This window comes from Stomoxys calcitrans, chromosome 1 (genome assembly GCF_963082655.1).
Source record: "Stomoxys calcitrans chromosome 1, idStoCalc2.1, whole genome shotgun sequence".
Classification (NCBI taxonomy): domain Eukaryota; kingdom Metazoa; phylum Arthropoda; class Insecta; order Diptera; family Muscidae; genus Stomoxys; species Stomoxys calcitrans.
This window is the reverse complement of record NC_081552.1, coordinates 169,152,908-169,176,518: the sequence shown is the minus strand read 5'-3', so window position 1 is coordinate 169,176,518 and position 23,611 is coordinate 169,152,908. Positions and strand designations below refer to the sequence as shown.

The 23,611-nt window shown below is 35.0% G+C and overlaps 2 protein-coding genes across 2 annotated transcripts in view; one reads left to right on the top strand and one right to left on the bottom strand.

Annotated features, from left to right (window-relative positions):
* LOC106095930 (probable protein phosphatase 2C T23F11.1) overlaps window positions 1–18,280 on the bottom strand; it is a 63,754-nt gene extending 45,474 nt beyond the window's left edge. Inside the window, exon 1 of the mRNA XM_013263377.2 lies at window positions 17,612–18,280. The gene's annotated coding sequence lies outside the window, so the exon portion shown is untranslated. The remainder of the gene's footprint in view (window positions 1–17,611) is intronic.
* LOC106095913 (pupal cuticle protein Edg-78E-like) overlaps window positions 7,327–23,611 on the top strand; it is a 76,669-nt gene continuing 60,384 nt past the window's right edge. The window contains exon 1 of the mRNA XM_013263361.2: window positions 7,327–7,452. The gene's annotated coding sequence lies outside the window, so the exon portion shown is untranslated. The remainder of the gene's footprint in view (window positions 7,453–23,611) is intronic.

The window sequence follows — 23,611 nt, the reverse complement described above, 5'->3', positions numbered from 1 at the left end:
ACTTTCAGAGTTCGAGTCGTATCTAAAACCCTGCGTAGAAGTAGAACGCATTAATGTATTGCGTATAGCAGTAAAAAAAATGAACGCAGAACAAGTGTACATAACATAGGCTAACACTGGCATACATCGATGACAAGACAGATATAGTAACGACCAAGAAGGAGACTTGATACGAGTCATAAAAAATATAATACTGCAAATGACGCAAAAAACGCCGAAGTAAACACAGAAGCAAAGCCAACGAAACAAAGAATGAATGAAGCAATGCCAAGAGATTCGTACGAATGAATGTTTGCTCAATCATTTCAAGATAACGATAAATTTAAATAAGCAGCGGAGGGGATTGCAGAACTATTAAGAGCGAAAACACCGAGAAGCAGCAAATCAAAACCACACCAAAGTAAGAAAAATAGCATTAGTAGTAGCCGTAGAAGTGTACCCAATGACACACACTCACAGTAACACTTTGCCGATGACGACATGTGCGATCAGCATTTGAGCACGATAGACCCGTGGATTAGATTGAAATCTTCGAATGTGCGTAGTATATAGCTTATATTGCTTTTTTATTTTCTTGTTTGCACCCTATTTTTTGCAAAAATAAACCATTGTTGAATATGCAAGTCATGGTAATAGATACAATAGGTTTCCGCTTAAAAACAAAAATACATGAAAGTATGAATATACGTTCACGTATTTAAAGCACTCACCTATCTTTATCGTCCCACGCTACAGAATTCTGAACCTAAGATGATGCTGTATGCTTCATTGTAAAGCAAGTTATATACATGTGCCATTCCGCTCCCTAGTGTCTGAACTTAATCGGAACCCTTGGTAAGAGAAGAAGTACGGCACCTCCTCGCGAACATGATCACTTGTTACAGCTATTTCAGGGTTCTCACCTATACCCAGGCTGGAAACAGATGTCCTAAGGGCTTCAGTTATACGTGAAAAACACTCCAGGAAATACTTAGATATGCTCCAAAGACAGCAGAAAATTGTGAATTCCTATTTTCAGAACGTGGTCTTGGAAATACCATACATGCCATACATACATACATACATACCATACAACGCAATATGGTCGTATAGTCGTATATGAATAATACAATTGAAAAATCGGTATTATTTCCCAACTACAAGAAAGGAGATTTAATGAAGCAAATGTAGAGGGATATCCTTCATGAATTCTTCTATCGAAGTTCTTATGGAATTGTAAATAATCGCATAAGTTGTGGACACAAAAGAACAATATTTTAAATAAATACCAACGAGGCTTCAGATCAGGATATATATATATATATATATATATATATATATATATATATATATATATATATATATATATATATATATATATATATATATATATATATATATATATATATATATATATATATATATGTATATATATATATATATATATATATATATATATATATATATATATATATATATATATATACATATATATTGTGTCCACTACTTATGCGATTATTTACAATATATGTATATACACATATACACATATACATATATACATATATATATATATATATATATATATATATATATATATATATATATATATATATATATATATATATATATATATATATATATATATATATATATATATATATATATATATATATATATATATATATATATATATATATATATATATATATATATATATAGATATATATATATATATATATATATATGTATATATGTATATGTGTATATGTGTATATACATATATTGTAAATAATCGCATAAGTAGTGGACACAAAAGAACAACATTTTAAATAAACACCAACGAGTCTTCAGGTCAGGTTATATATATATATATATATATATATATATATATATATATATATATATATATATATATATATATATATATATATATATATATATATATATATATATATATATATATATATATATATATATATATATATATATATATATATATATATATTCACTACTAAATAATATTGTATCATTGGATACTATTCTCGAAAATATGGGGAAAAACACTTTTGGACCAAGGCTTTAGAAATCTTGAATTCCGGTTTTTTGGGGCTAAATATTGCAATCGGTTTCCCAAAAATTTGCATTTTCGTGTTTTGATAATTCGGTTTATTGTCAAAAATAACTGCTTTCATTGGTGTTCTCTGGTATTTTAAGTTTACTAGTGGTTCATTTCTAACCAGGATTCACTAATAAAAGGTTAGGTAACTTGGGAAAACTTTAAATGGATAGGACCCATGAACATCATTGAGGATGTCGAATCTGTCCAGTGAAAATATCACCAAATAGGAGAAAACGTAAACAAAGAATGATTGTAAAAAGAGATCAAGTTGACATCCTCAATGCCAGGTACTACCAAAAATTAAAAAAAATTATGTCGGCTGATCGCTTGGCTTAACCTCATTCAGTGAAACATGATTTCTAACCATATTTTGTAATAATAATCATATGTCATAATCACTCTTAAGCCCAAAACAGAATAAGCGCGTTGGGCTTTGGTTTTGAACCAAGGCGGTTTTAAAAAGGTGGTCTCATTTGTACAACAACCACAAATCATATGGTGCAATCCGCCATCTTGCCATCTTGCCATCAAGCTGATCGTCGTTTTGCCAACACACGCAAACAAATTTGTGCACGTGCATGAGCGGAGAATATGCGAGAAAGAAGATAACAACAAAGAGAATGCAAACAAAAATCTGTCTGTGTGTATTATAGTTAAGAATTATAACACACACAAACAACAACAAAAGGAGCGAACTAGTAACATACTCAAAATCAGAGTTGCACTAATCACTGATGTTGACAGAAAGTGAACAGAATATTTTTTTGTTGGGCAACTGCCACTACCTGTAAATTAATATATATTGGAGCGTGGCGTTGCAAAAATGCAACTCTTTACACAAATTCCACAAAAGCAACGCGGAAAAGTTAAAAAATGTTCAACTGTGACGCTTGAAAGAGAATATTGTGGTAAATAAAACAATAAAGTTAAAGTAGTTTCCATACTCTTTCGACGCACTGGCGTGATATAGTTTAGAATACAATTAACTCTTATATGGATTGTTTTTCTCAAATCGTTTTTGTCACAATGTACCAAAAATGTAAAAGAATTTTCGTCTTCGACAACAATTATACCATTTTGTAAAAAATTTCGAAATTCGACTATGTCATCGCCAGCCGGTATATGGAGGAATATTTCCGCCCAACATTATAAATAATGTTTTTTAGTTTCACCATTTGCAGTAGGAACAGAGAAATCTACGGTCTGCAACCGAATAATGTCCGATTATATAAATTATCAATTTCATTTCATTGATTTTTTTTAATATCCTCCTTGGTTTGACCGTTGGAGAAAATGTCTTTGAAAAATATATCGAAACGAGCTGACGCGGTGTGTTACGCTACATCCTTAAACTCTATTTTGAAAATTGATTTTCCTTTCACCATTTTTAAGCTGGTGATCAAGACATTGAAGGCTATAAGATCCAAATTTCAAAAATATCCACAGGCCCCTCCTATGTTAACTCATTTTTTAGCAAAAATTCATTGGTGTCCCATCCTGGTGCGACTTTCCCTTTTTGTGCGGGGCACGTGGCAGCCATATACTTGTCCTTTCATTCGAGTACAATATAGTTCAGATCGGTCCGTCCGACACTCTTATTTGAGTTGTTGTTGTTGTTCTAGCAGTGTGTTGTACACTGAGGCGGCAGCCCTTGCCGACGAAAGACTCCATCGGGACAATTTGGTTCGTACAACCGGCTGACATGAGATTAAGTCTTTTATTGTCGCGATTTACATGAACTGTTGAAGAACTGGATATGACCCAAATACTAGGATTGTTAAATTAATATTAGATTAGTACTCTACTGTCACAGAACTTTCATTTAGCCCTAGAATGGGCGAACATTTTTTCTACGTTGTTGAGCCAGACCACAACTTAAAAAGAGCTAAAAAATGTCAATAGATTTTTGAAATTTTATTCTTGGCTCAAAAAATTTTTTAATATTAACTAATTTTTTTAATTTAATTTTTTAATTCAGAGAACAAGAGAATTCTGCCAAATGAGGCAAAAATGAAAGCTTCTTGAGAAGGTAGAAGACTAATCGGGAAATGGAATCTATTTCATCATGGATGTTGGAAGCCACAACAATACACTCCGGGAAAATTTTCACTCAAATCGGATAACAATTGCGGCTTCCCTTCTGATATTCTCCTATTGCTCTTTCCAGACGATATCCCCTAGCATAATGCTCCTTCCAGACCAACATACACAATCTGTGAAAATTTCAAGAAAATCGGTTCAGTCTCAGATGCACCTTTCCTCAAAATTACAGGCGGGTACAATTGCAACCAAGGTATGACACATTTCGACCTCTTGGTTAAGGAGGTCATCTTCGGATACCCTTAGGTATGAAGGCATCGAGGGCGTACTTTGCTAGACTGTATTTATATCAAATTTCGTCTTTTCAGAAAATTGTATACCAATTTTTGTAATCTATATTTTTTTAGAAAACATCCATTAACTTTTTCAATATTGCTTCAGAAACTGAAAAAGGGATATGAAGGCCTTTTTATAATCGGCTTAAAAGGTTTTTTTTTATTATTGCTTCAAAAGATATCTTAATTTTCAAAAAAAATCAAACCAGCTTTTAGAAAAGTTCATTTTTCGAATAGTACGAATTTCCGTTTAATTGATCACCTTACTAAAATCTAGTAAATCATTTATGCAAATGTTGTAACAAAAAGTTGTGTAACCTATGTTATGTTATTTATTTCTTTATTTGTCCTCCAAACGACCGTGTGCGGTTAGTACAAATCTTGACAAATAGTGGTTATATCTTTTATTATCCATTATTTATAATTTTTATTCACTTAATTAAATCCCTTTGCCTATTTGTTCTCCATTTATAGCAGAATACAGTTACTCTGTGTTTTTTTTTCAGATTGTTTATCTTTAATGGTCTCATTTGATAACATCCCAGATAGTAGCCGTCTATCTGGGCATAATGACGAACATTTTGTGTGCGAACTGTTAAATACGTTAAAACAAAAAGGCATTTTATTTCTTTATTATTTATTTGTTCAATTTCGTAATTTGAATTGGCGATTTATAAAGTTAATGGAAACAGTATTGCAGAAGGGATACAAATGTATAGGAGGACATTAGAGCATGTTGTAAAGTATAGTATGGATAGCATTTAATATTTATAATAATAATTTACTATACTTTATTAATAAGTACTGATGTAAAATTGTGCAAATGTCACCTTTTGATGCCATTTTTGTACCCACCACCATAGGTTAGGGGGTATATTAATTTGGTCATTGGGTTGCAATTTGGTCATATGGAAATATCCCTTTCCGATCCTACCCATTTCTGATCATATAATCTTTTGATCCATATATTGTCGTGATAGGTCTATACAGCTATTAGGCGGGGGGCGTCTTTAGGAGAAATGTGCGCCACACCCCTTCTGCCACTTGAACACAAATTAGAATGTCGCACTCCACACAAAAATATGTATCACTTGATCCGCCATTGTCTTAATAGGTCAAATTACCTATTTAAGATAAATAATCTACTCCAAGGAATCTTTTATCCCACAAAGCCATTTTCGGCTAATATGCTCATTTAATACCTTTCATTTGATATGTACGTCCAATATGTCTGTTTGGGGGAGTTTTAGGGTTGAGGTGGCCTCCTGGTTACTTGGATGCAATTTTTAGTATCATGCACGTACTCTATTCTTCAATACCTTTCATTTGATAACCATATTGTCCCGATCGGTCAACTTTTGATTTTGGGTGGTGTTTCCGAGGTAACGGGGGAGTGTGCGCCCCCTTCCGATATCAAAAAATTATATAGTCTATTGCTTCTTTTAGACCATATTCGTAGTCTATTCTCGAATAGCTTCCAGTTGAGTCCATTATTGTCATGAGCGTCCAATATACCTATTTGAAGGGGGTTTGAGGTCGGGCGGCCCCCTAGATTCTTGGACCCAATTTTAGATATCAAATTCATTCTCTACTCCTGAATGCTTTTGGGTTAAGAGGGAGGGCCCGCCTTCCCTTACAATATCAAAAAATTATATAATCTATTGTTCCTTCCAGATCAACTTACATAATCTGTGAAAATTTCAAGAAAATCGGTTCAGCCGCTCTTGAGGCTATACGGAACAAACTAATTTACAAATCCACAAACAAACACAAATACATTGTCATATCGTATATATAGATTTTAGACCGTTTGCCATCATTGACAATAACGGATCTGATTCGACCGTACTTAAACTAGATGTTTTGAGTACGCCGTCTCTTTCAAAGAGAGTCAACATAAAAACAAACGAACAACCAGGCGCGGAAGGCGGCAAAGTTACTCGTTCGCGCAAAGATGTAATAACGAGGAGTTGGTAAGATTTTCAATATTCACATATTTGAACTTAAACACTTGTATTAGGCTTCTCGGTACCTGAATCAAATATGACTCAGTTCAGCCCTTATTTGTATATTGGGTATTATATATCCAAAGTTCGCCACGGCCAAACTTAACCCATTAACGACGAATGGTTAGAAAAATACCCTAGAATAGAGCTGTCTTAGCTCGGGTTAGGAAAGAGGCATCCTTATGAAATTTTGATTGTGATTGCCGTCTATCGACAAGTCAATTGTCATCTAAAAATTGGCTTTCGAAAGACGGCAATTTTTTTATATCCAAAAAAAATCAAACAAAAAATTTCTTAAAATTTTTTGTAGTTACATTTCTTGAAACCTATTTAGGGCATTGTTGCATTTGATGGGTTTTATATTATAAAATAATAAAAATGTATGGCGATAAGCCTACTACTTTTGACTTTTCTTAGGAAAATGATCATAAATTATATTCGTTGTTGTAAAAACATAGTGAATAAAAATAAATTTGTTTTTAATTTGTTTCAAAAATTAAAAATTTGTTTTTTTAAAGTTAAAAAAAATGTTAGAAAAATTAAAAAAAAAAAAAAATATTACGTCAATATAAATGTTCTAAATAATGAAGATATGACATTTTCGTCAAAATTAGACAAGGGAATCGAGACTCAGGCGTTAATGGGTTAATACGTTTTTACTTGTTTGTAAGAGAGACTTTGTAGATATGAGTGTAAATCGAAAAGGGCAAGCAGCAAAGCAAAATAAAAATCATTATTGTTTTAATTGTTAAACACAGACTTTCTTTCAATTCGACTGCAGTATGCATGCATTTACAGTTACGGTATGTCAGTGCAAATAGTAATATGCAATAATATTGGTACAATTTTTCAACGTGTTGGAGTTGTTATACCTATTTTGAAAGTCGCCATTTTAAGACAGTCAAAAAATTAGCAGTGAAAAAAAAATTGGGAAAAACTCTGTAAATATCTATTGAATTGAATTGAATCGGTAAGATTGTGCTTAGTGTGTTATTTTTGGCTAAAAATGTTGTTATAATTTGGAATAAATTTGGTCGTGGAAATTTTCGGAATGGAGACACCCATCGTTGGGCGAAAAAAGTTTTTAACTGAAGTAACAACTTACAGAGAAGTTTAAATTTCATTGACATGTTTTGCAAAAATGATGGGAAACAGACTTTTACACAAACTGGAAGTGAAAACAAGATACAGAAAATGGTTGGTTTTCCAATTTAAAGCCCACGACTAAAAAATTTAAGCAACAAACAGCCCTTAGTGACTGTCACTATAATTAGAGACAATATTTTTTGTCTGTCACAAATCACGAGATATAACGACTCACAAGAAAATCACGACTTAAGGTTGGTATTCTATTCTGCTTTCGGAAAAGTCGCTACAAATTTTAATTGTTTCGGGAGCGAAATTTGACAACAAACAAATGTTTTTGTTTCCATATCAAAACACGTGTTTTTATCTGCACTTATTGTTTTCTATGTTTAATTTATTGCTTGTCGGAAATCAATCAATAAAAGAAATCAATTATGCCGGCAATGATACCCATATTAGTTTCAAAAGCTGTTAATATATTTTTTTTATACTATTTTCCTCATTATAAGAAGAGTACTACTTTTTCGCCTATTTTTCCCCAACTTTTCGCCAAAGTTTGCAAAAAAAAAATTATTCGCTTCATGGAAAAGTATTTTTTTAACAGTGATTCGCAAGTTCGTGAGTCTTGCGTGAGTAAAATATTGGTCTCGTGAACGTGAGTCGCCATAAAAAAGTAGCGCGTGAGCGTGTATACTTTTTTGTCTCCTGAGCGTGAGTGAAAATATCACTCCCGAACACATGAGATTTGGCACAGTGAATTCTGGTGGACCCCTACCCATTTCTGTGAAGTGTGGTTCAGATCGGTTCAGATAAAGGGTATTGAGTAAAAGTAAAAGATTAATTTATTACCCGAATTCGATGCAGTTAGGCACTGTGTGTTCTGGTAGACCCCCAAACTTTCCTGTCAAACGTGGTCCAGATCGGACCATATTTGGATATAGCTGCCATATATACCCATCTCTCGATATAGTGTAATGAGCCTATAAAAGGAGCATTTTTCATCTAAATTCGATGAAATTTGGCACAGCGTGTTCTGAAACCCTTCTAAACCTTTTTGTTAGATATCGTCCAGATTGAACCATATTTGGATATAGCTGCCATATAGACCGATCTCCCGATATGGAGAGCCCTTAAAAGGAGCATTTTTCATCCATTAATTTTTTTCACTTCACTTTTGCACTTAACTCACCTCTGAAATCAAGTAATTACATCTTCACTCTTTTAGTGCTATTCTTCAAGAGTATCGTAAGAATGGATTAATCACTTTAGAGATGATAAATGGGGTTGGCGAAAACAAGTTAAAAAAGCATTTTTTGGAGCCAAAAGGTACTATCCTTTTTGCTCTTTTCGGTCATAACCGATATAGACCGATTTTCTAATTTTACCTCTTGCTTTTAAATAAGGAATAATGAGATGGTTAACCCTTTCTATATATTTTTCAAACATGGTCCACATAGATCTATATTTCGACGTAGCCTTCGAATACACCGTACCCATATATCAGATAATAAGTTATATCAGCCCCTTCTACGCGCGTTTCAAATACTTTTACATTTCGATATAGCCGCCATATAGATCAATTTATTAATTAAGCTGTCTGCACAGACGAAATTCTCATTCATGCGATTTCGATGAATAAGCTGAGTATGGCTCACAGAGGTCCAAACCCACACTTTGTAGTCAGTATAAGGTTCGCCGAAAAGTTCATACTCGTGGGAATACAAGAGTTTGTGATTGGCAAATGCAAGTAACATCTTTATATCTGGAGTTAGATCACCTATCCTTTGATGAAATTCCTATTTTTATGTCTTTAATGATATTTAGGAAGTACTTAAGGAATGAGACATAAATTTTCGCAGAAAGGGACACCGTAGCTCAGCGGTAAGGATATCCAACTTCAACTCGAACGCATTGGTTCAAATCCCGACGAGAACACCGGAGCCAACTTCACCGGTGGTTATCCTCTCCTAATGCTGACGACACTTGTGAGGTATTTACAATAGGTAATCAGCTGTGTAATCTTATCTAATAAAGCGGTGTCGCTCTGCAAAAAGCCATACGAAATCGGCAATAAAAACGAGGTCCCTATCGTTGAGCTTAAACTATTTTGTATAGGACAGCACTCATTGATATGAGAGATATATCCACGCTGTTCCTTAATGGAATTTTCATGGGCATATTTGCAATTTTGCGATAGGAAATGCCAATGTCAATCAATAATTAAAACTCTTCTTTCTTGAGTTTGTATACGAATACATATAATCAAATATGGTTATTGTCGAAAAAGTACCAAATGACTCGCGGTGGTACCGTGGTACTTTCAATGTTTAAAAAATATGAAAAAAAGTACCAAAGTATTAAAATTATCATCCCTGAATCACTTGGATACTTTTGAGATGCTTAACCTCTTAAGAGTAAATGCACACATATTTGGTTCCAAACATTAGACTTTCATTTTTTGGAATTTTGGCCAATGGCAGCCACCACTGTGCTGCGAAATAAAATGTCTAAGTGAGTCTGATTGCAGGCAGGCACTGAAATCTAACCTCAATGTAATCGCTAATTTTTATACCCTCCACCATAGGATGGGGGTATACTAATTTCGTCATTCTGTTTGTAACACCTCGAAATATGCGTCTGAGACCCCATAAAAGAAATTGTGCATGAGGTGTTTTGTTTGACTTCCAATAACTGTGCTGAGTATGGCGCAAATAGGTACATAACCTGATATAGCTGCCATATAAATCGATCTGGTATCTTGACTTCTTGAGCCTCTAGAGGGCGCAATTCTAATCCGATTTGAAAGGAATTTTGTACAACGGCTTCTCTTATGACCTTCAACAAATGTGTCTAATATGGTCCGAATCGATCGATAGCTTCATACAGCTCCCATATAAACGAATCTGCCGATTTTGCTTCTTGAGCCCCTACAAGCCGCAATTCTTATCTGAATGAAATGAAATATTCCACAATGACTTCTATAGTGTTCAGCATTCATTTATGGTCCGAATCAGACTATAACTTGATATAGCTCCAATAGCATAACAGTTCTTATTCAATATTTTTTGTTTGCCTAAAAAGAGATACCGCGCATAGAACTCGACAAATACGATCCATGGTGGAGGGTATATAAGGGTATTCAGCCCGACCGAACTTAGCTCTCTCTTACTTGTATGGGTTTAAATTTGTTTGCCTTTTAAGGAGAAGATAATTTGTTCACAATGTATTCGTTTTTCTATCGAGCTGAGCTTAATGATTAGAAGCCATAAAAACCTTAACTAAAAAAAAAAATACGCCAGGATCAATATACACTTAAAAAAATCTCTCTTAGCTTACAAAATTCCGGAAACTATATAATTGCGTATCAATGGAATTAAAGAGTCGAGTTTAATTAGTTTAAACATTCGTAATGAAAAAAAAACAATTTTTGCCTGTAGACGGAACAACGTGCTCAAATTATTCAATAAACTTACTATTGTGAAAGACTGTAAAAATCCCGTCAGGTAAAATATTTATTTAATGATTAATTTATCTAATCTGAATGTTTTCTTTGCAAATTTAAATAGCAATTATCATTGTTTATGCGCTGTAATATACGTGTACATGCATGTATGTATATATTAATAGGAAACATTTTTACGTATTCACCTCGTTGACAGATGTGAATGTTATTAAAAAACGTCGCTTTGTTCTTAACAATGATGTAATTGAATCATTTTTCATATGTATATATATATATATATATATATATATATATATATATATATATATATATATATATATATATATATATATATATATATATATATATATATATATATATATATATATATATATATATATATATATATATATATATATATATATATATATATGTATTAAAAAGTCTTGAAAAAATCTCTTAGTAGGAAATATATATATATAGTACTCATAGAATGAACTTTGAAATTTCGAAAAAAAGGAATGATATAATTTCTTGGTCTGCGTACAAAGGGAAGGAAATCTAAAGAATGAAATGTGTGGATGGTACACGAAAGAAAAAATTTTTATAAAATTAGCCCCCTCAGTCTTCCGTTTGGAGACAGGACAGAACATAAACGTAAGATTTTAAACAGTCGTACAAAATTTTTTTATCCTATTTGAAGGCGTTATGCTAACGATTTCATCGAAATGCAATGAACTAATCATATTGCTTAAAACAAGTATAAATGAGCTAAGCTCGGCTGGGTCGAATCTTAAGTGCTTTGCACGGTTTCTACATAAAAGGCAGCAACTCTCACTATCATGAGATGCTAAGCAATAAGTTCCATGGATTTTTTATATATTTGCATGAGAATTGCCTCCTATAGATACTCAAAGCGTCAAATCAAAACATAGCTTTATATGGGAGCTATTGGGTTGCCCAAAAAGTAATTGCGGATTTTTTAAAAGAAAGTAAATGCATTTTTAATAAAACTTAGAATGAACTTTAATCAAATATACTTTTTTTACACTTTTTTTCTAAAGCAAGCTAAAAGTAACAGCTGAAAACTGACAGAAGAAAGAATGCAATTACAGAGTCACAAGCTGTGAAAAAATTTGTCAACGCCGACTATATGAAAAATCCGCAATTACTTTTTGGACAACCCAATATATCAGGTTATGCATCGAGTTGGGCCATACTTGGCATGAATGTTGGAGGTCATAGCAGAAGTCATTGTGCATGCAGTTGTTAAAAGTCATAATAAAACGTCCAAAATTTCAGATAAATTTGATAAGAATTGCGTCAAAGCAGGAGATCGGATTACATCGCAGCTGTATTAAAACATGAACCGATTTGACCCATATACAAGCCTAACCGACCTACACTATTTGTGTATTTGTGCAAAATTTCAAGCGCCTAGCGTTACTCTTTCAAAAGACGTATGTACATACGGGAGGACATGGCTAAATCGACTTAGATAGTTAAGACAATCATGAATATATACATGTTTTTGGGTCTAAGATCAATATTTCGAATAGTTACAAATGGAATGACAAAATAAAAAGTGCAACATAAACATTCTAATAAGGAAACTTCTCTCATATCAATGAGTGCTGTCTGATACAAGTTTTCAGCTCATTGATAAGGATACTTCTCTTCTCAATTCTAATAAGGATACCTCTCTCATATCAATGAGTGATGTCTGATACAAGTTTTAAGCAATTCCATGGCAGCCGGTTGTACGTACCGGATTGACCCGATGGAATCCTTTATTTGCAAGGGCTGCCGTCTCTGTGTACAACACACTGCTACAACAACGACGACGACGACGACAAGTTTTAAGCTCAATGATAAGGGAACTCCTTTTCTAGCCTTTATGAACAGCTTGCCGCAGAGTGGCACCATTTGAAAGCCAAAACAAAATCAGCGCGTTAAGCTTTGTTGTTGTAACCACATTTTCATGTGGAGGTGGTGATCCTCGTCAGGCTCCTGTAGTTGAGCAAGCTCGTTCCGGTCTAAAGTACCGGTCGCCACGTGAACATGGTGGCCCTTGGTTATTTAAAGGCGAAAATAACTCGCCTTGTCATATCGAGCATCATAGATACTCAGTATTTGTGCAAAAGCCGGTGCCACTCGTCCTCTCACTGAAACTCTCCGCCCGATACCGCTGATTGTCCGCGACAGCCTTTGTAGCTAATCCCTATGGAGCATTCCACTATCTGCAACCATTGAACGCGCTCCGTAGTTCGCAGCTAAGCTTCTCGTGACAGCAAAGAATCACCACACAGATCGGACCTCAAAGTTCCAGCTTTTGTGGCGCGCACAGCTATCCCATGCCGGGCATTAAGCTTTGTTTTTGAGCGATGCGTTGAATAATGCAACTCCGCAAACACTCGCAAGTTGAAAAATGTTTATTCTGTGTTGCCATACGTGGAGTAGTGTTTTTAGGCGTCAAAGTTTTGAATTGTTCAACTTTTGCATTAAGCTTTGTTTTTGAGCGATGCGTTGAATAATGCAACTCCGCAAACACTCGAAAGTTGAAAAATGTTTATTCTGTGTTGCCATACGTGGAGTAGTGTTTTTAGGCGTCAAAGTTTTGAATTGTTCAACTTTTGCTCTTTGCAGAGTTGCATTTTCAACGCAATGCTCAGAAACAAAGCTCAACGCGCTCATTCTGTGTTGGTCTTAATAGAGTAGTTTACACGGGTGATTACCTAAGGTTATTGTCGATACCACTAGGAGGCCACAGTTCTCCTGGCGAGAACATCAGAAAATTTTCAGCGGTGGTTATCCCCTCTCCGGGAATTGAACCTAGGGGTTAAGCGTGAAAGGCGGGCATACTAAACTCTGTGGCCTCCGACAAAATTAGTATACAGCCATCCCATGGTAGAGGAAATAATAATAGAAATGGGGAAATTTTGATTTAATAATTAATTTAATTGTTTTTGGTCGAAACATGGGAAAGCCTGGCGGGGAATGAAGCGACCAAGGAGGTAGCCAGGAATGGATCGCTGATTAGCGCAGATCATGCTACGGAATCAGGGAGCCATCCCCTTTACGAGCTTCATGGTGGGGTGGACACCTTCTTCGATGGCCGTGCCAATGAATGTACAGATTTTTTTTCTGTCTCTAGGCAGGTTAAGTTCGAAGATGTGTTATATCGGACTATATAGTCCCCGTTTAGACCGATTTAAGGCTCATTAAAACCACATGATTTCGCTGAAATTTGGCACAATGTTTTGCTTTAGGCTCCTCGGCATTCGTACTGAGTATGGTCAATATTTCGGGCTATATTTGGATATAGCTGCCATATAGACTGATCTTCCGATTTAGGGTCTTGGGTCCATACAATATGCATTTAGTACCCGATTTGGCACAAGGACCTATGTTAGGCTTTCTAACATCCATTCCCTATATGGTTATGATCGGTATATAATTAGATACAGCTACCATATACACCGATCTCCCGATTTTACACCTATGACCCATAAAATATCGTTTATTACCCGATTTTGCTGAAATGTGACGCAGTGAGCAGTGTTAGGCCCCACAACATCCGCATTCAATATGACCCCTCTCGGTCTATATTTGGATATAACTGCCATATAGACCGATCTACCGTTTTAAGGTCTTGGGCCCAAAAAAAGCGCACATTTTATTCGATTTTGCTGAAATTTAGCATTTAGGATGTAAGTTAGGCTTTTTGACATGTATAATTTAATATAGCCACCATATTGACCAATATTCTGTTTTAACAACTAGAACGGTGAATTGTATTTATTAGATCGACGTCGGTGCCGAGTGTTGTCCAAATCGGACCATATTTAAATATAGCTGCAATGGGTTCACAAATGATGCATTTTTTGGTGATGTCGATACTTTAAATTGTATGGTTATAAAAATGTATTTTGTTGTTGTTGTTGAAGCAGTGTGTTATGCATGTTCTGTGTTGCACTGAGGCTACAGCCCTTGCCGATGAAGAACTCCATAGGTCAATCCGGTATATACAACCAGTTGCCATTGGAAAATATATTTTAATATATTTTTCCCCAATATTCGCTGTTCAAAATAATAGAAGTATTGAAACATGACCCAATACTTTAAAAGCAAATGGCACAAAAGTTGAAAATAATTTATAAAAACTTATATTATATGTTTGCCTAGTGTAATAACATCTTCTTTGATTACTTCGGAACTTTTACGATGCAGGGAGTATCCTGGCATATCTTTACAGGGTGATCCTGGGATAGCTTTTAAGGAATTTTGTGGCAGGCTTTACGCACTGCATTCCATAGCTCTTCCGCATTTGGCAGTCGGTTCTCTGTAACGTAATTTCAATGTCTACCCATAAATGTTCTACGGTGTTAAGGTCAGAAGGCTGAACAAGTCACAGCTTAACCTGAACCCCATTGACTTGGAGCCAACTCTTGCCAATTTACAAGTATGTTTCCGCTGATTATCTTATAAGAATACCAATTTCAGATGTATATTCCAGTCTGCATAATCTAGCATTACTTGCTCCGAAGTTGTAACATATGAATGATGTCTCTTATTACATTATTGGGCATATACCGTTGTAGCTCCAACGTATCAATACTTTTGCCCCACCATGTTTGGCTGACTCTTTTGTAAACTATGTTTTATATTATGTATCGCGCAGGCCGGCAACAGTATTTTTCGTCCCTATGTCACCAAATAATACAATTTTACATTCGTCGGTTCACAATACGTTCTTCCATTTTCCACAGTATGTTCGTCCATTTTTCAGTCGGCCAATCAATAAATCCTTTAGAAAAATTACAGCCTGCAACTGCACACTTTTTGGTCAGAAATCGAACCATTCTTGGCAATTTTGCAAATAAGTTATTTTCCAACATCCGTTTGCGAATTGTGGGACCAATTCGAATCAGATTGGTTGGATCCTTTTTGAAGACTCAGTAGGGTTTCCTTTGCTATAGCCCAGTCATCAATAGTTGATGTTTTACACAGTGTTACCGTTGGGCGACTAAAGTCTGAAATTCCGACCTTTTTTTAGGCGATTGACTTTTATGCAACTTCTCTAAATTAACGACTTTTTGCAAATTTGTGCGACTTTTCGTGCACTTTGTGAGAAGAACGTAGATTTAACCATGCAACGACGCATAGTGTTGCCAAATCAAATTTTGAATTGCTTGTCAAACAGATATTTATCTGAACCGATTTTGATGTAATTTAGTATGGACTTATAGATGGACGTATACAACACTCCATACCAATTTCGAGCAAATAGCTTTAAAACTGTAGCAATTACGCCCTTATAAGTGTAAATCGGTCCATCTATATATATGGGAGCCATATCTAAATCTGAGCCGATTTTGTCATTAAGACAAAAAAAAATGATCTGTGCAAAATTTCGTGATGATTTTATAAAAACGACAGACGGACTATCAGTACAGAAAGGATATGTGGACAGATGGATATGGCTACGCCAAACCAGGTGGAATTGTTGAGTTAAACTACACATTTTATCACAGTAATGGTGTAAGGTACAATGGTGCTAGGACCTAAAGTATTCAACGTGCGACTTTTTTGGGAAAACGACTTTTGGATGGGATTTTTTTTTTTACAAAAAACTACTTTTTGTGCACCTATTTCAAAATTGAACGGCAATGCTGGTTTTACATTTACTATTACAAAAATTATTGTTTAAAATCTATTAATTACAATTGAAACAGCTTTACTGCCACTTTTCTATACATAGTTTTCACTTGTTTTAATTAATTTTTTGAACAAGCCCATTCAAAGACCGAACGAAAAAACAATCAATGGCATCAAAAATATAATGTTTATTATGAGCCTATATGTAATTTTACTTCTTAAATGTCCTTCTAAATACCCTTAGAATATCACTCAAATTGGAGTGAACATATGAGATGGTAGCACTCCTATTATTTTGAACACAGCTGTACATATACGCAACATTCCTTCTTCCTGCTTAACATCAATATGAGATGCTCATTAGAAAAAATTAAAAATACCAATATGTTTAGTTTTTGACAAAAATGTTGCAATTATTTTTGTTTAGTAATTTTCAACACTGCAATTGGATCTTGTCATTGGTCATACAAACATATTCATATTGTGTACATATTATAAATGCCGGTGGTACGCAATCATTACGAAAAACACAACAAAGAGGAAATGGAAAAACATTCCTTCGCAGAGCATTGAACATGTGATCAAAGGGGTCATAAGCACCGTAAGGCAGGGAACCACCAACCAACAACAAAAGCGTACAATAAAAAAGTGTTCTTGTAGATTTGAACTAAGATACCACCCGACTATAACTTCATGCACGCTGTAGCAGGCAGAGGCAATAAAATAAGTCAGCACATAGTGGCAAATTCAAAAATAAACAATGCGAATTGTGCTGTACCTCGCAATACAGTGTAGTCGTTTAGCGCTACAAAAACAAAGAAAACACAAATTGAGTAGTAGACTTTAAATTGTGAGTGGCTGGTGACGAAACGGGGAAACTGTTGAAAAATAGAAGAGGCCATAGAACATGTTAACAGAGTTATTAGATAAAAACAAAACTCACCTCGACCAAATCGTACTGCTTGCCTTTATAGGCTTTTGAACGGAAACGGTTCAAAAACTACAAAACAGCAACAACAACCAATGGATTCCGTTTGCAGCGTACGGCCAAATAACCAATTCTTATTGGAGTAATACTAAAGCGCGTCGAAGTTAACTCTGCTGAGTGTATATCGTCACGACAACTACAATAACAACAACAAACCAGCTGTATGCTTAGAGTATTTTTAATCCATCAATCTAGTAAAATATGTTTTTTTGTCTAATCTTGTTTTCTTTGCGTACTGACTTTATTTTATCACTTCACTTGTGAGATGAATTTAGTTATTTATTCAAGCATAAAATAAACTGTTCAAAAATAAACTCCATTAAAAATTGTTTATTCCTTTCTTTCGCAAAATATTGATTTTTGTTTGGTTTCTGTGGTTGTTTTTTTTTTGTTCACACAACTCTTGCGTTTCGCTTTTTTTGGTTGATTTCAAAAACACTTAGTTTTACTAGGGAATTACAGCAATTATCACTTAATTTTTGACGTTCTTAACATTCTAATAATATATAATGCATTGTACGATAGCAACTGCAAATCTGCCAGAAAGGGAAGAGCGCATAACTTTGCAAATTTAACACATTTCGTTTTTTATCTTATTATTAAGAAAATTTTCGGAAATACTCATTATCAATAAGAAGAGTACCGACTACCATCGATATTAAATCGATAATTTATATATATCGATATAAGAAAGAAATTAAAAATTTTTATCGATACAATAGAAACGAAAAATTAATAAATTTATACGTTACGTTCATACGAATTGTCGCTATGCGACAATGTGTGAAACGATTTATCGTCCAGCATCAAGTTGGCTTGATAAGTCGTTTGGATATACAGATTGGTTTGAAAATTTTGGATATTAATAAGGGGTTCAGATAAGTAAACTACTCGTTTTCACTTTATTTTGCACTGCAAACGACTTGTGGGTGGGTTTGGCCATGACATAATTACCAGGTATTGTACCGTAGACAGTTGAGTAAAATTTTTTCTGGGGAAGTGCACTATCTGTCAGCGAGTTTTGGTTGTGTGTGTGTGTTATTGTTAAGAACCAGAAGACACCCAAACGATGACTAGTAACATACGCAAAATCAGAATTGTACTAATCACTGATTTTGACTGTAAGTGCACTCAATATTTTGTTGTTGGGCAACTGCCACTACCTGTAAATGCATATATCTTGGCAGTAAATGGAGATAAGGCAAAGTGGACGATATCAATTACCCCAAAGCCATGTAAACCCGATCAGATAAAGAAAATAGGGAAGTTAGGAACTGCAACTTTAAAAACTTACAGTTTTTACACTTTTTAATAACTTCGAAGTACACGAAAAAGCATTTAAACTGTATTGCAATTTTATCACTTAAAAAATATTGTATATTTTTTAAAAATTTTAAATACAAACATGTGCAATTTTGTAAATATGTAAGTATTTTCATGTAAGGGTTCCATATTTTAAGTAAAATACTCTGAAAAAAAATTTTCATGAAAATATGGCAACATTTGCAGAGAGAAATGTGCTGAGAGAAGAGAACATTGAGAGCGACGCTGTCAAAATAGAATAAATTATAATTTCTTGCCGTCAACGCTACCGTCAGGGGCTGGGCCTCGCTGCGCTAGACTCTGACTCTAGCCGTGGCGTTTTTTTTCTTTCCTATCAGCGTTGCTGTTTTGGGCTTCTTCTACCAAAATTGGTAGGATTTACTTTAAATTTTAAGGGTTTGGTTGGATGGACGGCCTATTTCGAATTTGGTAGACTTTTAGCGAAATTGCATTCCATACCCACCGCCATAGGATACATTGTATATTGTAAACAGCTGAGTACACTTTGAGGTATTGTAAACAGCTGAGTACACTTTTTTTTCGCGAAGTGCATAAGCTGTCAACGAGTTTTGGCTATGTGTGTATATATATTATAGTTAAGATCCATACACACAGCAACGAAAAATGACGCGAACTAGAAACATACTCAAAATCAGAGTTCCGCTAATCACTGATTTTGGCAGATAGTGCACTCAATATTTTGTTGTTCGGTAACTGCCACTACCTTTATATTAATATGTTGGATTCGACCCCCGTCCATCTGTTGCAATCACGCTACAGCCTTCAAAAACTGAGATATTTAGCTAAAATTTGGGACAGTGAGTGGTGTTAATATCCCCAATTTACGCGTGGAGTATGGTCTAGATCGGATTGTATCTTAAGTTATCAAATAGTTCGATTCCTAGATTTAAGAACTAAGGCCCATAAAAATCTAGTTTATTGTACGATTTCTCTTAAATTTGACACAGTGAGATGTGTTTTGCTCTTTGACATCTTTGCAAATATGGTTTACATCGTTCATTTTTGGGGGTTTCCCCAACATAGAAAGAACTCCAGGTTAGAGGACTCTCTTCAATAACTGGCCTATTTATTACCCGATTTTACTGAAATTTGGTGCAGTGAGCTATGTTAAACCACTACATATCCTCCCCTAATATCGTGCAGATAAGATCATATGTGGATATTGCTGCCTCAGGCCCGAAGGCCCCCCCCTGGCTACGACCCTTATACATGGGTAGGTCGTACTTGTATTGAATATACCGCGGAGACGTGTTTACGATGTAAGCACTACACCAACACAAGTTTGACACCCTTCAAACTAGCTAGTCTCTTCCACCGCATATGACTTATTGTCTTTTACTACTTATTTGTCGAATTTTTATTTTCTAGTTTTTCCATTTGTTGTTGAATTTATTTTCAGCTTCCTTGGCTTCATCAAGTGTTTTTGTTGTTTTGCTTTTCTATTCGAAATGAAAAGAAAACAAAAAACACCAATTGGCAGGATTCACTGAATATTGATTGGTGAATCCTGACCAATTGGTCTAAGCTGGAAATAAATCCAAAGACAAATAATAATATGAAAAATTATGAACTTATGAACATTGTCTTAACATCTATGATTCTTAGTTTTTTTTCATCATCACTACTGTAGTACAGGGTACTTTAACTTAGTGCATTTGTTTGTAACACCCAAAAGGAAGAGAGATAAACCCATTGATAAGTATACCGATCGACTTGGAATCACTTTCTGATTCGATATAACTATGTCCGTCTGCCTGTCCGTCTGTCCAGATTAATTTGTGTACAAACTACAGGTCGCAATTTTCATCCGATCGTCTTTGTCGTCAAATTTTGTATGGGCATGTTTTTCGGCCTAAAGACGAAGCCTGTTAAAATTGGAAAAAATCGGTTCAGATTTGGATATAGCTTCCATATATATGTTCGTCCGAATTGCAGTAATCTTCTTTTGATATATAAAAATAAATTTGTGTTTGTTTGTATGTTTGTGTGTTCCTTATAGACTCAGAAACGGCTGAACCGATTTTCTTGAAATTTTCACAGATGGTGCATAATGACCCCGTGGTGAAAATAGGATACTACATTTTTTGATATCTGAAGGGGGGGCTGACCCTCCCCCTTACCCTTATTTTCAGAAACGCCAGATCTTGTGTGCTCTCATATAGTTCCCTAAAAATAAAAATTTGGTATACAAATTTCGGATAGGGTACCTAGGGGGGCTGCCCCACCCTAAAACCTACCAAACATATATTTAGACGAATCACGACAATATGGGACTCAAATGAAAGGTAGTTAGGATAAGTTAACGTATCTCATATCCAAGTCGGACCAAGTGCTAGGGGGACCACCCCAAGCCCCAAAACACCCCTAAATCGGACATATTTACCGACCATGGCAATATGGGACTCAAATGAAAGGTATTTGCGAGTAGAATACGAATCTGATATCCAAATGTGGGACCACGTTTCTGGGGTCCACCCCTTCCCCAAAACACCACCCAAACTGGACTTATTTACTGACCATGGGAATATGGGGCTTAAATAAAAGGTATTTGAATGTAGAATACGAATCTGATATCCAAGTATGGGACCGAGTGTTTGGGGGGCCGCCTCTCACCAAAAACATCCCCCAAAAGGGACAAATTTACGACAATTGCAATATGGGGCTCAAATAAAAGGTCTTTGGGAGTAAAGCACGACTTTGATATCAATATTCGGGAAAAGTGTCTATGGGGCCCCGCCACCCCCACAACACCACCCAAATAGTAAGTAGTTTCTGACTATTGCAATATGAGGCTCAAATAAGAGGGGTTTTAAAGTGGAACATGAATCCGATATATTGGGTTGCCCAAAAAGTAAAAAGAAAGTACATACATTTTTAATAAAACTTAGAATGAACTTTAATCAAATATACTTTTTTACACTTTTTTTCTAAAGCAAGCTAAAAGTAACAGCTGATAACTGACAGAAGAAAGAATGCAATTACAGAGTCACAAGCTGTGAAAAAATTTGTCAACGCCGTCTATATGAAAAATCCGAAATTACTTTTTGGGAAACCCAATATTTTTTCAAGGCCAACTCACTAAGTGGCCGCCCATCCCCCAAAACACCCCCCAAGCCGGTCATGTTTGCCGACTATGGAAATATGGGGCTCAAATTAAAGGTATGTGGGAGTAGACCACGTATCTTATATCAACATTAGGGGGCAAACTCTCTAGCGGACGTCCCACCACCATAACAACCCCCAAATAGAAGTATTTTTCACCAAGACAATTTGGGTCTTAAAGAGAGTGGAACTAAATATTCATAGTTTTTAGGGCCAATACCCCAAACCGGACATATTTGCTGACTTTTGCAATAAGGAGTTTAAATGAGATTAGAAAACGAATTTGATATCCAATTTTGAGACCAATGGCAAAATGGAGTTCAAATAAATAAAATATAGATATATGAGAATGCTGATATATTATCCGGACATAGTGCTTGGGGGGCCAACCCAATCCCCAAAACACCCCTAAATCGGTCATATTTACCGACGATGTCAATATGGAGCTTAAATGAATGGTATTGGGGGGTAGAACAAGAATTGATACCCATTTTCGGGACCAATTTTCTGGGTGTCTACCCCTTTCCCAAAATTGCCCGTAAATAGCAACTTTATAAGACCATAATGGATAAAGCTTCCATATATATGTTCGTCCGATTTGCAGTAATACATCAATAAAATGGTCATTTGTTAACCGATTCTCTCGCAATTTGAGAGGAAGGAGTTTTTTATGACTCTCGATATTAAAAATAAATATTATAGAAATCGGTTCAGATTTGGATATAGCTTCCATATATATATTCGTCCGATTTGCAGTAATACAGCAATAAAATGGTAATTTTTAACCGATTCTCTCGAAATTTGGCAGGAAGGATTTTTTTATGATATTACTAGTGAATTTGTCATTGACCGGCTTTCGCGTCCAATTGATTCCGGTACTTAGGTGGACACATAATATCAGACATGAGCCAACTTAGGGGAGTGGCATTGAAAACAATGAAGGATTTTGTAAGTAGCACGGAATTCCAAACTTAAAATTTTCTTTTTAGAGGTTACTTTATAGTTTTTAGAGCGCACAACAAGCCGATCACTGGCTTAGGTGTATGTCCATAGTGGCATGGGGCGGATTAACATCTGCGCCCTCTTTTTAACCAAACTAGTAAATTTCATAGAAATCGTTTCAGATCTAGATATAGCTCTCATATATATATATATATATATATATATATATATATATATATATATCGCCCGATTTTCACTCGTAGACCCACTGCAACCGCATTTTCTTACCAATCTTCCCAAAATTTTGTACAACGCTTTTCTCGACGAATTCCACAATATCCATAAAATTTGGTCGAAATCGGTTCAGATTTAGATATAGCTTCCATGTATTTGTTCGTCAGATTTTGGATAATTTGTTGTCATTTGTCAACCGTAGTTATTACATTTTGAGCATATTTGCTTTGCTCGAAATTTGCTACAGGAATTTTAATAATCTATCTGGAAACATCCGCCGAGGTCCATCAAAATTGGTTCAGAATTAGATGTAGCACCCCCTTTGGTGTTTAT